Source organism: Zea mays, chromosome 8 (genome assembly GCF_902167145.1).
Source record: "Zea mays cultivar B73 chromosome 8, Zm-B73-REFERENCE-NAM-5.0, whole genome shotgun sequence".
In the NCBI taxonomy this organism is placed as follows: domain Eukaryota; kingdom Viridiplantae; phylum Streptophyta; class Magnoliopsida; order Poales; family Poaceae; genus Zea; species Zea mays.
The window spans coordinates 99,660,519-99,678,058 of record NC_050103.1 but is presented as its reverse complement, the minus strand read 5'-3'; the positions used below and the strand labels follow the sequence as shown (position 1 = coordinate 99,678,058).

At 52.0% G+C, this 17,540-nt stretch overlaps 1 pseudogene; it reads left to right on the top strand.

Moving 5' to 3' along the window:
* The first annotated feature begins 15,126 nt into the window (after positions 1-15,126).
* On the top strand, positions 15,127-17,247 carry LOC103637128 (uncharacterized; annotated as a pseudogene).
* The last annotated feature ends 293 nt before the right edge of the window (positions 17,248-17,540 follow it).

The following is a 17,540-nucleotide window of genomic DNA, read 5'->3' as shown; positions in this document are numbered from 1 at the left end:
ATAGTTGAGTAAGTAACTGCGATGAGCTCAGTCCAAACCTCTTCTAAATCCTCTAAGAAAACATTTTATTAGATCATGAATGCTCTTGGAAAAACCACTTTCACTTCCCACTAAGACTTCCCCATGGTTCTCTTCAGTTTTCTAAAAATCTGTTCAGCCTGTTTCAAAAACCGGCTCAACCGGTTTTTGTGCACTGTTCACTCTGCCACTTTCTGCTCTGCCAGTCTATCATGTCAGAAAAGTCATGCACAGACTGTTGAAAAACCGGCTCAACCGGTTTTTGGGCTGGTTCAACCGGTTTTGGAACCGGTCCACTCTCCGGCTGAGCCAGCCAGTGAACCGAGAACCACCCTGGTGGAAACCGGTTCAACCGGTTTCAGAACCGATTCAACCAGTTTTCAGTCAGGATTCCCCAACGACTGCCACCTTTTGGGGCTCCTTTATATACCCCTCACACTCTCTCTCTTCATTCACTTCTGCCCTCTCCATAATTTCTTTGCTGACCTACTCTCAAACAAGAGCATTCAATCCACCTCTCACACCCGAAATCGCATCTCCTTCAATTGATTGAAGGACCCTTGGTGTGAGGTGATGTCGGTCTAACTCGTCGTTGATTTCATCTCGATTCTCCCTTTCTCTTCATCTCTCGAGCTCATCGCAAACTTGAATCTTGTATGGATTTGTTACTCTTGGAACCTTGTGTTCCTTGATGGATAAAGGTTGCTTGGGAGTCTCCAAATTTGTGGACGACCCCAAGAAGTTTGTATCACTCGCTCGTTGAGCTAAGTTGAGAAGAGATTGTCTTGACCTTGGTGGTCGGCTTGTGGAGGGTTAGGGTTGGAAAAGACCTAGCCCTTTGTAGGCTCCTCAACGAGGAGTAGGACACCTTTGTGGTGGTTGCCGAACCTCGGGTTAAATCGTGTGTTCTTGGTGTGCTCTTGAAAAGTGTTTTAAATTGTTGGTTAGTTCATATTTGATTATATTGTGTGCAAATCGTGTGAAACCGATTCACATCGATTTGTTACTCATTCAAGTGAATTTTCTCTAGGGAAAGTCTTAAGAAAGAATCATTACTTTGTCACACTTGTTTAACTATTTATCTAATCTAAGTTGAGCAGGTTCAAACTTGTTCAGCTATAAACAAAATCAGTTGAACCAGTTTGCACCAGTGCAACTTGAATTTAACACTATCTCGAAGTTTTTAGTGAAAAATTTTAGGTGTAGCCTATTCACCCCCCTCTAGGCTACTTTCAGGATAAACCGGGTACTCGAGGGTGTAAACGTCTTTGACAGGGACAGGCGGCCTCTCGAGTACCTATAAATACCCCCGTACAGTGCCCATACATGAGAGATTAACGAAGCTTTTGACATTCTGTGCTAAGCCTTACAAACACACTTTCCACTTCCCCGTTGGATTGACTTTCCCAGGCAGGCAAGTTCCCAACATTTGGCGCCCACCGTTCGTGCTACGAAAAACAACCCGCAATGGCCCCCAAGCGAGCTAACTCGAAGGCTGCCCCATCCATCGACGATGCGGCGAGGGCAGCGCTTCTGGCGGATAAGAAAGGCAAGGCCCTCGCGGACTCCACCCCCCAAGAGGCCTTCGAAGATGATGCTGTCAACAGCAAAAGACAGCGCCAAGACCCTCCCACCCTCGATGGCACTGTACGCACGTGCAGTTCCGAGGGCGCGCCACAAGCACCACCGCCAGGCTTCGCTCCACCAGAGGGCGAAGACACCATAGAGGATAAAGAGGTCATCGACATCTCAGCCGAAGACCAGCTAAAGCTATGAGCTCTGTGCATCAAAAACCACCACCTCCAGAAGCAGAAAGAAATCCTCGAAGCCAAGCGGCAACGAGTCACCATGCAAGCCAAAGTGCGTCAGATGATAGAAGACGAGGAGCATAAAGCGCGGGAGCTCGAACAAGAGATCACGCTCATGCAAGGCGAAGGCCAGTATAACCTGCAGCGCGAACCGCTTGCACTGCCAGCGCCTCTCTAGCAGTACGTCCAAGCCGGAGACCCATTCATACCATAGCACGGCCCCTTCATTCCACCCGCCGCAACTTTCCAGGGGATCAACTACCTCGACGAGCGAAGCCCCCTAGCTCCACAACTCCAAGCACCGCCCTGGCCCACAACCTTTAGGGTCGGCACCTACCCCAAATACAACGGCAGTACCGACCTGGCTCAGTACATCATGAGCTACTAGGTAGCCGTCGCATCGTCTGGAGGGGACGACGCCACAATGGCCAAATCCTTCATCATCGCACTCGAAGGCCTGGCCTTGACTTGGTACACGAGGTTACCGCCACTCTCCATTGATTCCTGGAAAGGGCTTCGTGACAAATTCCTGCTCAATTTCCAAGGGTACTGACCTGACATAGACACACTGGCCGAGCTCTCTCTCTGCAAGCAGCAAGAGAAGGAAACCCTTCGCGAGTACTACAGGAAATTCCTGACGCTCAAGTCAAAACTGCCATAGTTGACGACTACATCGTAGTCCATTATGCCATCAGTGGACTTCGGGCTGGTGTCTTGTACAGTCATTGCATCAGGGACCCACCCAAGAATCTGCAACAGCTGTACCAATTATTTGAGAAGTACGCCCAGTCTGAAGAGCTCCATCAACACAAGGTTGAGTCTCAGAGGAAGCCCAAGGACCCTCCACAATCCATCAGAACCTAGACCAGGCTAGCATAGCCAAACTCCAACCGGGACAACCGCAATCATCATCAGGTGAACAACATTGCCAACCAGCAGCTAGCCAGAGAGACCACCTATCGTCAGGAACACCACCCCTAAGGCCGCGGCAACGACACCAGAGGAAGAGGCCGCGGATGGACACAGTAGTCGCGCAGATTCTACTGCTTGTTTCACGATGAAGACTGCGCACACCCAATAAGGGATTGTCCGGAGACCAAGGCCACAAGGGATAGAATGTCTAGGGCACAACCAGCTAACAACCAGAGGGTCGTCGTGCACACATATCATCAACAGCAACCCTACCACAACGAGCAACTCCAACATCCACCCAACCACACTTACCAGCACCATCAAGAGGTGTAGGTCCTACCACCACCGCCTCCGCATCACCCAAATCCACCACATCACAACCACCAAGCACCCAAACAGGAAGACTTCGCCGAACCACCATATCGTGGAGTAATCCACATGATCACTGGGGGATCAAGCGTGGACTTCGACACAAAGCGACAAAAAAGGGACCACTACCGAAGTGTGAACCACGTCGCTCTCACTGGCCCAGTAGTGCAAACAAAGTGGTCCCATGTACCGCTAACCTTTGACGCTAGAGACGTTGATCTGCGCAGTGCTCCTCACGCAGACACCATGGTAATCAACTACAGTGTAGCAGGTTGGGACCTACATAAAGTACTGGTCGACAACGGCAGTCAAGTTGACATCATTTTTCTGCATGCCTTCGATCGCATGGGAATAAGCCACAACCTACTCAAACCTGCAGACAATCCCCTATACAGCTTTGGCGGCAAGGGAACCTTCCCCGTCGGCAAGATAGAGCTCCTCTTATCCTTTGTGTAGCACCCAATGCGTGAAGTGAGCAGGTCACTTTCGATATTGTCGACATGGTCTACCCATACAATGCCATAATGGGTCGGGGCTTGATCAACAAGTTTGAGGCAGCCATTCACGGACTCTACCTTTGCATGAAAATCCCAGGCCCTCAAGGCGTGATAACTGTCTATGGCAACCAGCAGACATCGCACAACATTGAAAGGGACTTCGTTCCAAGACAACGGAACGTACACTACCTCACGGCAAAAAGCGAAGGCTTCGAGAGTAGTCACCCGATTGCAGACGAAAAGGTCAAAGCACAGATCCAAAGCAACGACGGAACGAAGGCTACCCTTGACCCAGCAACGCCTAGACAAACGGTTATAATAAGTGAAGACCTGACCTCGCGAGATGAGGAAAAACTAATTTCCTATCTCTCCCAAAACAAGGATGTCTTCGCTTGGTCCGCCCTTGATCTAGTCGGGGTCAGCCGCTCCTTCATCGAGCACAGCCTGGGCATCGACCCTTCGGTGCGCCCAAAAAAGCAGCGACTGCAAAAAATGTCTGGTGAGAAAACTGAAGCAGCCAAGGCTGAGGTGCACCACTTGTTGGAAGCCAGATTTATCGAGCCAATCGCTTATCCTACATGGCTCGCCAACGTGGTCATGGTGCAAAAGAAGAGTGGCAAGTGGCGCATGTGCATACTTCACAAGCCTCAATAAGGCTTGTCCCAAGGATAACTTCCCCTTGCCACGAATCGACCAAATAGTCGATAGCACAACAGGCTACGAAGTCATGTCACTCCTTGATTGTTTCTCTGGGTGCCATCAGATTTACATGAAAGAGGAGGACAAGGCAAACACAAGCTTCATTACACCCTTCGGCATGTACTGTTTCGTACGAATGCCAGAGGGACTCAAGAATGCCGGATCAACTGTCTCTCGCCTCACCAAGAAGGTCCTCGAAAGCCAAGTCGGCTGCAATATTTTCACTTATGTAGACGACATTGTCATCGCAAGCAAAAACAAAGAGGACCACCTAGCCGATCTCGTAGAAACATTTGCAAACATGCGTGACGCACGACTCTGGCTCAACCCTGAGAATTGTGTCTTCAGAGTTCGCCAGGGGAAAATACTTGGTTACCTAGTATCGCACCGAGGGATCAAGGCCAACCCAACTAAGATCCAAGCGATCATCAACATGCCACCTCCGTAGTCCACCAGGGATGTCCAGCGACTGACAGGCAGATTGGCCGCCCTGAACAGATTCATCTCCAAATCCGCAGAGCGTAGTCTACCCTTCCTCAAAACATTGCACGGCACAAAAGACTTCACTTGGGGACTAGAGCAAGCGGTGGCCTTTGAGTCGCTCAAACAACACTTGTCCGACCTAGCAACTCTCACAAGTCCCGACCCTTCGCTACCACTGCTTCTCTACATTGCGGCTTCACCATGTGTAGTCAGCGCAGCACTAGTCCAAGAGCGTGACAGCGAGGAAAAAAGTTGATAGTACCCAGTGTACTATGTCTCCGAAGTCCTCACGTCTTCTAAGTGCAACATGACCGAACTCGAAAAAATTTCATACGCAGTTGTCATGGCTTCGCGTAAGCTACGACACTACTTCGAGGCATTCAGAGTATGGGTCACTTTGGACAGGGGTCTGGGAGAACTGTTCTGAAACCCGGAGGCATCCGCCAGAATGGCCAAATGGGCTGCTGAACTGTCCGGGTACCACATCACCTTCGAACCCAGAACAGCGATCAAATCACAAGTCCTGGCGGACTTCATCGTCGACTGGACAGGGCCTATATGGCCACAAGAGTCTTTAGAAAAAGTCTAGACCATCCACTGCGATGGCGCATGGTGCCATGCGGGAGCAGGCTCCGCAGCGATTATCACATCACCTGCCGGCGTCAAGTACAGATATGCAGCATGCTCAGTTTTGCTTTAGAGTCCGACAGGTGCACTAACAACATAGCAGGGTACGAAGCCGTTATCCTGGGACTTCGCAAATTACGAGCCCTCGGTGTGACCACATGCATAATCAGGACAGACTCCAAGGTCGTTGCCAGCTAGATCGAAAAGGAATACTCCGCAAAGGAGCCTATGCTCATGCAATATCTCGCCGCCGTCCGTAGCCTCGAGAAATAGTTCAAGGGTTTCACCCTGTAGCATGTCGACCGCAACAAGAACGAAGAGGCCGACGCGTTGGCCAAAGCAGCGGCCAAGGGCGAGGCCCTGCCCTCTGACGTGTTTTACCACGTCATCGGCACGCTAGCCGTCCGCAACCCTGAAGGTTTGCAAATAACTCAGGATGCCGAAGGCCACCGAATTGTCAACCTCATCATGGCCGAAGACTAGCGAGCCCCAATAACACTATACCTGCAAGGCCACTACCATCCAACCGACCGCAATGAGGCCAAACAACTGAAGCACAGGAGCAGGACTTTGCATTGATCGAAGGCCAGTTGTACAAGAAGGGAATCAACCAGCCTATGTTGAAATGCATAACCGAAACCGAAGGCATAAAAATCCTCCATGAAGTCCATAGTGGAACCTACGGATCACACTCAGGACCAAGGGCCCTCGCAGCCAGGGTGATTCGTCAGGGATTTTACTGGCCTGTGATAATCTGCACAGCCAACCGAGTCACCAGGTCAAGCGAAGCATTCTAGAAGTTCTCTCCTCGCTCAGGCAACCCTTCGCAATTCACCAAGCTCATCGCACACACATGGCCACTTCAACACTGGGGGTTGGACATCGTTGGACCACTGCCCATAGCCCAAGGGAACCTCAAGTTCACCTTCGTCACCGTTGAATATTTCACAAAGTGGATTGAGGCCAGGGCAGTCTCCACCATAACATCGAAGACCACCCAAAAATTCTTCTGGCAAAACATCGTCTGTCGCTTCGGAGTCCCATCCGAACTCACTGTCGACAACGGCAAATAGTTCGACAGCGAAGACTTCAGGGAATTCTGTAGTTCCATCGGCACCAAGCCTGTCTTCGCCTCTATATACCACCCACAATCCAACGGTGTCATCAAACGCGCCAATGGCAAGATCTTTAGCGCCATCAAGAAAAGGCTCCTTGACGACAAAAAGGGCAAATGGGCCGACCAATTACTTGAAGTCGTATGGGCCCTGAATACGACAGAGTGCCGAGCAACCAGGTTCACACCCTTCCGCTTGATGTATGGATCTAAAGCAATGACGCCGCAAGAATTAAATCACGGGTCCCCCCGAACTAACAAGTTAGCTGTCCCCAAAGTCGACGAACCAACCTCCAAAGATCTGATCGACGAAGACCGTGTTCTCGCCCTGCAGGCCCTCAACAAGTAGCAGGTCCAAACCAAAGCATGGCGCGACAACACAGTCGTCCCAAGAGAATTCAGTGAAGGGGACCTCGTACTTGTAAGGACTAAGGACCACGCGGACAGAGTCCCGGGGCAAGCTCGAGCCAAAGTGGGAAGGGCCATACATAGCCAAGACAAAGTCATCCCCAAGTGCTTACAGGCTAGCAACATCATCCGGCGAAGACTTAGAACACTCATGGAACATCGATAGTCTTCGCAAATTTTACATTTAAGATCCAAGGCCCAAGCGCCTTTGTAATTCTCCAAACTATGTTATTCAGGCCCACACTCTTTTCCTCCCGGGGGGTAAGGTTTTTAACGAGGCATCGCCATGTAATATACCAATGAAAAGCCCCCGCAAAAAACTCCATATGTCATTACCATGTGTCGAAACAGACCGCTACGATGGTCTTCGACATTCGACATATACAAAGTCACCGCGACAGGTAGCATAGACTACCCTCGCATGCGACAAATCCGTGCAAAAGCCGCCTAAGGGTGCAGCCGGACAAGCACAACAAGTGCGCAATACGAAGTCTTTACTAAAAGACAAATCCGCGCACAAGCTGCCTAAGGGTGCAGCCGGACAAGCACAACAAGTGCGCAATACGAAGTCTTTACTAAAAGACAAATCCACGCAAAAGCCGCCTAAGGGTGCAGCCGGACAAGCACAACAAGTGCGCAATACAAAGTCTTTACTCAAAGGCAAATCCGCGCAAAAGTTGCCTAAGGGTGTAGCTGGACAAGCACAACAAGTGCACAATATGAAGTCTTTACTAAAAGACAAATCCATGCCATACGAAGTCCTTACGGCAAGTCATCCAAAAAAGACCCACACATTGCTGCGACAAGTGAAGTCCCCATCTCATTTCACAACAAACAATGTCATAGTTTACACACAACAGAGAGCCACCGTCCACACTGCACAAACAAATACCTACCGCATTTTGCTGCCCTCCCTCTTAATCGCGAGTCGGGGGAGGGCAGCGTCTTCGCTCACTACCACGACACAAGAGCGAGGGCAGCATACGTGCTACATTGGCTCAGCCTTCGGGATAAGGCCCACCTCACGAAAATTTAACAACATCATCTTCAACTCCTCACACTCAAAAATATTCCGCAGATCCCCCTCCCCAATACACATCCTAGGCGACAAGGACAGCAAATCTCGTTGGCCACTCCGATCTACCCGTAGACGGGTTCGTTCCATCCCCATCCGACGATGTCTACCACTCCGTGACATCTTGCCAACACTATGCTTCGACACCACTCTTCGACGGCGGTGCTCCACGAACCTCACCCTAGCCGAGGTACCAGACACTTCACGCACTTCCAATCGTGGCACAGCCTCCACCGCGGCCACATCCAACGCAGCAAAATTATCCAAATCCTCGTCCGAAGACTCCTTAGTCCACAAAAATGGGCTCCCAAACTCCCCCCATCCGATGACCAAGACCCAATTTCCGAACCAGACATACTTTCATTAACAGGCATTGCCTTCACAGCCGCCACAAAATTAATATCATTAGTAGGGGTTGCTTGCATAGGCCCAGACGTCGGAACCTGTGCAGCAACCGACTTTCAATATCACAAAAATAAGGTCCTAAACCCAACACTCCTAACATGACCCCGCCACCTGCGAAGGGGCAGCCGGCGCTGCAGGGTCTTCGGCAGCCTGCGTAGGTGCCATCGGAGTGTCTTCGCCAGCCGGCATGGCGGCCGCCGCAGGGTCTTCGCTAGAGCCGGTAGGTGGCACCAGTTGCTCTCCAACCCCCATCCTCGCATCTTCTGCTCGGGTCCCCAAGCTCTCCAGGCCGCTGAAGTCGTCAACTTCTTCATCATTCGCCATCTACAGAAATAGCACAAAATATAATATCATATTAAAAAAAGAAAAAAAAGATCACGCACCTGCTCCATCGCCCGGTCAGACCACTCTCGGACAGTGTCGCGGCCGTGAGGGCCCCACATCCTGTCATAAAGCACCCCAGTGGAACGCTTTAACACCTCGTCTTCGACCTAGAAGACTCCACGGTTGAAGTCCTCATTGGCCTGGTTAAAGACTTCGAAGTGCCTGCATCCCTCATGGGACAAAGCATTCGCAGCCCCCTCACAGGTAATAAGCGAGGCAAAGGACATGAGACCCATCATGATAGATGGGAGCAAATCTAGCTCCTCCTGCAGCCACCCGAGAAAGCGAGGGCCCACCTCCACGCCAGACGCATCAAAGGGGGTGGTACCAAGCTGCCGGTACGCGTCCACGAGCAATGCATGTGCTCGGTCGACCCCTGTGCTGGTGGAGGCCTCCGCCTTGTCCAGATAACCACGCAGACTCTGGTGCCCCGACTCCATGTCGGTAGCACGTTGGATGGTGAGGTTGGCTTCGGCATGGACGGCCTGGGCCTCCGCGAGCCCTATCCGCATCCTCCTTTTCCGCCGCCAGCCGGCAGCAGAGCTCCTCTTTTTCAGCCTCCACCGATGATAGCTTCTCCATCAAATTGCGGCCCTTATTTTCTGTGGCTAATTTGTCTCGTACAGCCTCAGTGTGCTGCGTCCGGAGGCGCTCAATCCTCCCCTCGAGTCATCGCCTTTCAGCAGCAAACCCTGATGTCAAGGCCCCCGACGCAATGTGCTCGGCGAAGGCGGCCACCTGGCACAAAAGACTGTTAAATTCGAAGTCATAAAAGAAAAGCAAACTCCTGATGGTAAAGATTACTCACATGCTTCAGTTGCTGCGCAATTGAGGTAGCCACGTCCTTAGCGGCGGCGGCCGAAGCAATTTCGCCGCTGGCGCAAAACCTGGACCATGGGTCCTGTGAAGAACCCTTTGCCCCAGTCGCCACGGCCACCGACCTAGCCACCGCCGGCGCCGGGACAACAGCCAGTTGCCCAGACTCCGACCCTGCACCATGGTCACGTCAGAAACCCCGACCCCATTCAAAAAAACTCACCGACAGGTCCCCGCCCTGTGTGGGCATCGAAAATCGTGACCCCGCTCACAAGGTAGTCCTCCACGGAAATATCCATGGAGACTTTGGCCCCACCCACCGCCGTCTCAGCAGCACGCTGTGGCGACGGAGGCCTTCGCTCCTGCGCGGGCACGACAGGGAGCGGCATACTGGCGCTGGGCGCGCCAGGCGGAGGCTTGCTGGAGCCAGGGCGACAGGCTTCACGCTCGTCCGCGCCATTTTGACCTCGCGGCGCGGATCCCCGACCCTCGCGAATGCCCGGCGTTTTCGCGGCATGTCTTGACGATCCTTCTCCATCACTGCCGATACAACAGCAGCAACATTCCACCCGTAAGGGAAAATTTTCATCTCACGAGCTAATCGAGATGTAAACATGTCCTCGCCGGCCGCCCAGGGAATCGGAACATTCCTAGGCCAGTAACCTTCAGCATTCGTGCGGAAGATTCCCGGAGCTCGGGCGAAGACATCGTCTCCCTAGGAACCACGAGGTCTCCAATAAATCCGCAGCAAAACATTTGGAAGCCCTCAACCCCTCAGCTGTTGTACCTAATTTCCTCTTCTTGGCGGCCGTAGCCGGCGCTGCTCCCCGCGAAGGGCCTTTGTCAACCACCATCACCACCTCCTTTCCCTGGCGGTCAGCAGCATCGGCATCGTCGTCCCCCAGATAGCCGGCATACAGCAGCTGATTCAACTCAAACACGCGGTTCAACCAAACGTTTGAACCACGGATATCCCAACTCCACAGGGTTTCAGTCCTTGGCACATATCTTCCCACAATCTTTGCGGCCTCTGCCTCCACTTCGCGCACAAATGCGGCCGGGTTCCAACCCCGCAAATCCACAGCAAAGGTAGGACTTCGCACCAACCGGTCGCCCAGGGTCGGCATCCGGCAGGGGCACACTTCGTCCAGTACCTAGCCGTGTGCCAAGGGCCACACTCCATAACTGATAAATTCCTCAACCAAATCGCACCCACTACTCAAACAGGCAGCGTACCGAAGGGCCCCTTCGTCCTCGTCGTCCTCCGCCACCTCGAATCGAGGGAACGCCACATAACAGTGTGAGCATAGAATGGCCGGAGGGAGGCCAGGCAGGTCTTCGACATCACTAGGAGACACATAAAACCAAAAATCCCACCAGTTGCCCCACTTGTTCCTGGCACAAGGGACTATCTCCACGACTTCCGCCGAAGTCTTTCCAGTCCTCGGAGTGAAGGTGCACAATCCAAATTGTGCAATCTTATTTCCTATTTTCCTTTTTTGCCAATGCAGGCAATAATTCTTGGTGGAGACCTCCACAGATGGCTGCCCACCGTAAGAAGTAACCGCCCAAACATAATTCGCCAGCTCAACCACGGCATTCGGCGTCAACTGGTGGGCCTGCACTTCGAACCTTCGCAACACCTTCGCCACGAAGCGATGCACTGGGAGACAAAGGCCGACGACAAAAAAGGCCTCAAAGACAACCAATTCGCCCTTAGGCTCGGTGATCTCCTCTACACCCAGAACCCGCCTGACGCCGTCACCAAAGTATCCGAGCCGCTGCATCTCCAGCACGTAGACCGAGGAAATCCTTGAAGTACCGAACTCCATGGTATGGCCCAATTGCAACTCCATCACCGCCAGATCGCTCAACGTATCCTCGGACGACGGGACGGCCGACGACGCACTTGCAGCAGACGAAGAAGAAGACATTACTACGTACCGGCGGCGGCGGCATGCGGTCTGCTAGATGCGGGCTAGATTTCCGAAGCGGGAGAGCAAGGAGGGTAGGCGAGCAGTTTGCAAAAGCTAGGGTTTCTATAGCACAAACAAAATCTCAAAACAGGCCCGGCCGCGGTCGGCTTCTTATAGGCACTACGCGACGCCTCGGGAAACACGCGGTCCAACAGTAACACGTCCATCAACGGTCACATTTCAAAAACCCCCGCGGGACCAATTCGAGTGAGGGCAGCGTCTTCACCATCTAGCGGCGGTCTTCGGCACCAGCTGACTTGGTCGAACTGGCCCCTCGGAGGGAAAATGTTGGGGCGAAGGCGAACATGCTACCCTTCGCTCTATGACTCCGTCTTCTCATCGTGCAGACGAAGGCCACATTCACAGAACACGTCAGAACAAGCCGAAGGCACCGGCTGGATGGAGACCTATGCGGTCCCCTTTGCTCTCTTGTTGCAAGACGAAGGCCTTGCCGAAGTCTACGGGCCTCCCACGGCGTCACCGCCAGGAGAGGCCCATGTGGGATTCGGCCCATGGTGATGGGCCCCGTGAGGACAAGCGCGATAAGGGTCGTGTCTGTAATAAGGTTTTCCTTAATGACTATCTGTAACCTCCCCTCGTGGGAATATTCCGGGGATAAACCGGGTACTCGAGGGTGTAAACGTCTTTGATAGGGACAGGCGACCTGTCGAGTACCTATAAATACCCCCGTACAGTGCCCATACATGAGAGATTAACGAAGCTTTTGACATTCCGTGCTAAGCCTTGCAAACACACTTTCCACTTCCCCGTTGGATTAACTTGCCCAGGCAGGCAAGTTCCCAACAACCTTGTTTGACGTGTTGATCATCTCAATCACTTCGTTGCTCTACTAGTACACCCTTTAAATTGTACACAAAAATACTAACAAATAGTACTAGCTTAAATGATCATATTGATCATCAAACACTAAAATCTAAATCTTAAGACTCATTTCTTTTACAATGTAATATCTATAAGACATTAGCACAACATACATCAAATATTGGAATGGATCTCATACATGATAGTACTCTCTCCGGTGTTCTATTAGTTGTCGTTTTGGACAATGTTCGAGCCAAACTTATAAAATTTTGACTACAAATAACTATTTTATTATCTACTTTTGAAACATAATATTTATATGTGTCGATTTATTATAAAAAGTACTTTTATAAAAATATAACTGTATTAAAAGTGTATTTATATTAAAAAATATTAGTTATAGTTATATTTTGAAGGTTGTGCCATTGTACTAAATGACAACTAATTGGAAACCGGAGGAACTATGTGTGAAGACGCCGGTAGGTGCAAGGTGGAAACCACCTCCATTCCACTGGTACCAATCACAATCAGGAGTTAATGTACCTTTTGCTCCGAGAAACTAGTACTTAATAAAAGTTGAGATGATTTCACAAATTCGGTGAGATAACGACCAGTATTGATTATTGACTTATGAAAAACGAGATGATGATGTACCATTCCATCCTATTTTACAAAAAACCAAACAATAATAATAATAATTAATAATGAGCAAACGATGAAGCAACTCATTCTTTAAAGGGCTATTTAAATTCATACCCTTAGTTTTACCACCTTCATCGGGTGGTAAAACTAAGGGTATGAATTTAAATAGCCCTTATTTAAAGAGTCCGTTGGATATCCCTCTCTTTATGAAGTTTTCTATTTTAAAGAGTCCTCTGTATATTTAGCTAGAATTTATATATAAGCTGTTGCAGTTGCTCTAAGGCAGCAAGGGTAGTCTGCCATTTCCCATTCTCCCCTCCATAGTTGCCTTTCCTATTCCCCCCCCTCCACGTACAATCCACACCCATTCCCATTCCCCGCACAGTCCATGCCTAGCTAAAATAAAAAAACACATGCCCACACCCATTCCCATTCCCCGCACAGTCCATGCCTAGCTAAAATAAAAAACACATGGTCACAAGGGGATTCAAACCCGTGACCCCTCAAGCCAATGTGAGCAATAGCTACCACTATACCACATATGTGTTTGTGTCTATATCTACAACAGGAAAAACATCTACTACATCTCTTCCCAAGCCCACCTGCTACTCTTGCACAATGCGCAGAGCATCGACTTCCATAGGAAACCGCAAGCCTTCCTCTCCACGGCGGCAACCTCCATCTCCACAGATCCTCTTCCCGCAACCACTCAACTCTACTCCGCAAGCTCCCTCCCCTCGACCACAATCTCCACTTCTCTTGGTTCAGCGTACAGGGTGAAGATAAATCGATGCGCGTCTCGGTTCCTCACTCGCACTTTTCCAACGCCAGAGCCATCCGCAAACTCCCCTCCCCCTTCCTCCTTCCTTCATTGAGAGTCGGAATACCTCGTAGTCCACAACCTCCCCTCCTCCCTTCCTCCATCGGGGCGGCATCGACGACATCACATGCGAACTATCTTGGTCGAGCCTCAACTGAGAAGGAGCAGTTGAGCGGGCAGCAGTCGAGTGGAGCGAGTAAGAGCCAGAGGACCTCACCGTCCACAACCTCCCCTCCTCCCTTCCTCGATTAGCGTGCCACCGCAAGCAACAACGGGGGGAGAATCGTCCCTTCTCCAGCGGCTTTGCGACATCATCTCCTTCTTCGGCGTCCACCGCAAGCATCATGTACAACACATGTGTGCGTAAGAGGAGCAGTTCCTGCGACCCTGCGACATCATATTCAGCTCCGGCGTGCTCTATGGCACTGAAGGCGAGGAGCTCGTGGTCCTTACGGCCCTGTGACATGAACTCCGGCTCCAGTGCGCTCTATGGCACCGGAGGCGAGGAGCTCACGGTCTACTAGGCCTGCGTGATGTCGCGGGACGATTCCAGGATCCTCATCGCCAACAGCAGGGAGCGATTTGCAGTCGGAAACGAGGATGGTGAGAAGAAGAAGGTCAAGGTCCTGGTTGTCGCGGTCAGCGTGGGCGACTATAGTGGCGGTCTACCTCTGACACAACAAGACGACGCTGACGTTGTCTCTTGGGGAGTTGTCGTGGCGACTGTGCCGTGATGTGGAGGCCATGGCCATGCCGGCGTCGCTGGTCCCATTGCTTGAATATGAGGAGTTTACGATCCGAGGTTTATCGCGCGTCATAGACGGCTTCTTGGAGGAGAAGATCGAGAGCACCAGCTTTGCATCGTTGTAGCGTGCCAAGCTTCCCGACGGGCATGAGGTGCTGCCTAAGCGTGCTCGTGATTAGCCCTTGCTAGCCATGACGCCAAGGCCCTGCTTATATAGGCCAAGCAGCACTAGGTATCTAACTTGTGAGTCATTTTCATAAACCAGCGCTAAGATGAATCCATGTCTCTTATTTGAAAACCCTGAACAAACACCACATCAGGAGGCACTCGCGTTGGCGTCGCTCATCGACGGCGAGAAGAAGCTTGGCGACTGCAAGTTTGACCTCTAGAAGGAGTCCTACGTGGCCGCATGCGTGCGCTGTGGGCAACAAGCTCCAGCGCAGCAACCACTTGGACGTTGTCCAGAGTGGCTGCACCATGTTGTCCATCGTCAAGCAGGGGGTCTCATGGCCGTCGTCAATGTCGGCGACTCCCGGGTTGTTCTGGCCACCTCATCCGACGACGGCGCCATCACGGTTGTCCAGCTCATCGTCCACCTTAAGCCCAACCTGACACGTAAGTCGCTATCGACCGGCCATGAATTCTTGTGCGCTCGGACGACGGCCGTTGCTGACGTTGTGTGAGTGTCCTAGCACATGATTTATGCAGAGGAGGAGCACATTTGGTGGTGCAATGACCAGGTGTACTACCTCGCTGATGAGCCTGGGGTGCACTTCGTCTGGTAGCCCAGCCAAGAGTCATCAAGGCTCGCCATGTCGTGCGTGTTCGACTACTACTGTATTAAGGACTGTGGCATCATCTCGGCACCGGAGGTGACACAGAGGAGGACCAACAACAATGACCAGTTCATCATCCTCGCCACTGTCGGGTAGCTTTTATGCCTGTCTGCCTTTAATTCTCTTTGTAAACGCACAAACACTTGCCTATTTGTTTAAGCAAGCGCGTACAGTGGTGTGTGCCTGATGACTGACGATGTACGAGGGAACTTCTTCCGGAAGGTATGGGACGTACTCACCAGCGACGAGGCCATGAATATCGTGGCATATATAGAAGTTTGCATGGTACTGATGGTTACAATGTAGTGGCGAAACAACTAAATTAAAATAACAAAAATTATGTATGATTAGGATCACAAATGAAGTATGAAATCTTTTCTTATAACAGTATAACGCATATTTTATATATAAGTTATGGTGATATTATATAAAGTCGTTGTAAGACAGGAGCACTCACATAGTCACATAGTCAATTCTAGATACTACTTATTAAGGCTCTAAAGGTAGCCTGCCTTTCCTCGTTCTGCCATTCTACGATCTCAACCATCCGTTCTACAATTCTATAATCCCAGCCATCCGATCCTACGTTTCAGTCTAGCTCCCCGATCCCGCACAGGCGCACACCGATCTCGCTCCTATCGCGCCCCGAAACCCTCTCGTCTGGAAACCGTCGCCCCCGACCTCCCATCTCCTCCCCCGAAACCCTCTCCTTGCCCTCAACGCCGTCCCTCCTGCAATCCCGCCCCCGCCCACGCTGTGCCTTCCCTCCATCCCGCCCCCGCCCGCGCCTACATCCCGCACCGCCCCCGCACTCCCATCCGCTACCCCATCTATCTCGCCGTCGACCTCGCCCACCCTACCTCCCACGATGGGGAGCGCCATCAGCGACCGCCACATCCGTGACCTAGCCCACCCTGCCTCCCACGATGGGGAGCCACATTCGCGACCGCCAGCATGCCAAGCGTGGATCTCGCGCAACTCCCAGCGCGCAGCCGCTAATGGCGCCCAGCCGCCGCTGATCCCATCCCCGCGCTCCCCTCCGCTACCCCATCCATCTCGTCGTCGACCCGCTCTGGTACCTGCGGGTCGTGAGGGAGGAGCGGCTGGAGATCTCGCAGCCGGCGCTCGACCGGTGGTTGCAGATCCACCACCGGCTCACGGCGCGCGCCGCACGGAGCGGGGGCGTCCACCGGCGGTACTACAAGACGAGCGGGCACGGTCGGTGCTACGGCAACAGCACGGGCCCACCGTGCGCGGGGTGGGTGGAGATGATGGTGCCCGTGTTCTCGCGCGCGGCGTGGCGGTGCGCGTGGCACATGATCCAGAACGACCTCATCTACGCCTGGGGCATGGACTACAAGCTCGACTACTGCATGCAGGGCGACCAGAGCCGCAACGTTGGGGTCGTCGACAGCCCGTACGTGCTCCACCGGGGCATCCCTACGCTCGGCGACGGTGGCAAGGCGACGATGACGGCTGCCATGTCGGCATTGGGGACGGCAGACCAGTTAGCGGCCAGGAAGCGGTCCTACACCGAGCTGCTGCTGTTCAACAGGAGGTGGAAGAAGGCCGTGGTGGAGAACTGGTGCTAGACCGACCCTTACCTGAACCCGGCGACGACCACCGGCTGACCGTTGGACGGAGCGAGGCAGCGCAGGGAAGTACAGTAGTTGGTAGCTGTCAGATTGACCTTGCCTAGAAGATGGTAGTAGATCATACACCCGCATTAATTTACAGGTTCACAGAGAGCTATACATATGAGGCCTAGATGTGATCGACAGTGAGAAGGCCTAGGGGAGAAGATGGCTGCAGAAATGGTGAAGGCGGCGATGAGTGGCAAGCTCAAGGAGATGGATTGGGAAAAGAAGATCAAAATCTGCGAGCTTGTGGAGCAAGATCCTGGGTATGACTACCACCCCCTGTTTTTTTCATTTGGAACCCTTGTTTACTGAGTAGCATTGCCTAAAATACAGACAGGGGTTACACTGTTTAATCAAGTGCAATAGTTTTTATATGATGCTCGCTGCCTAAAGAAGTGTAGTTGTGGATATTGTTTTTCTGTGACCTGTTTAGTTTCAGTTTTC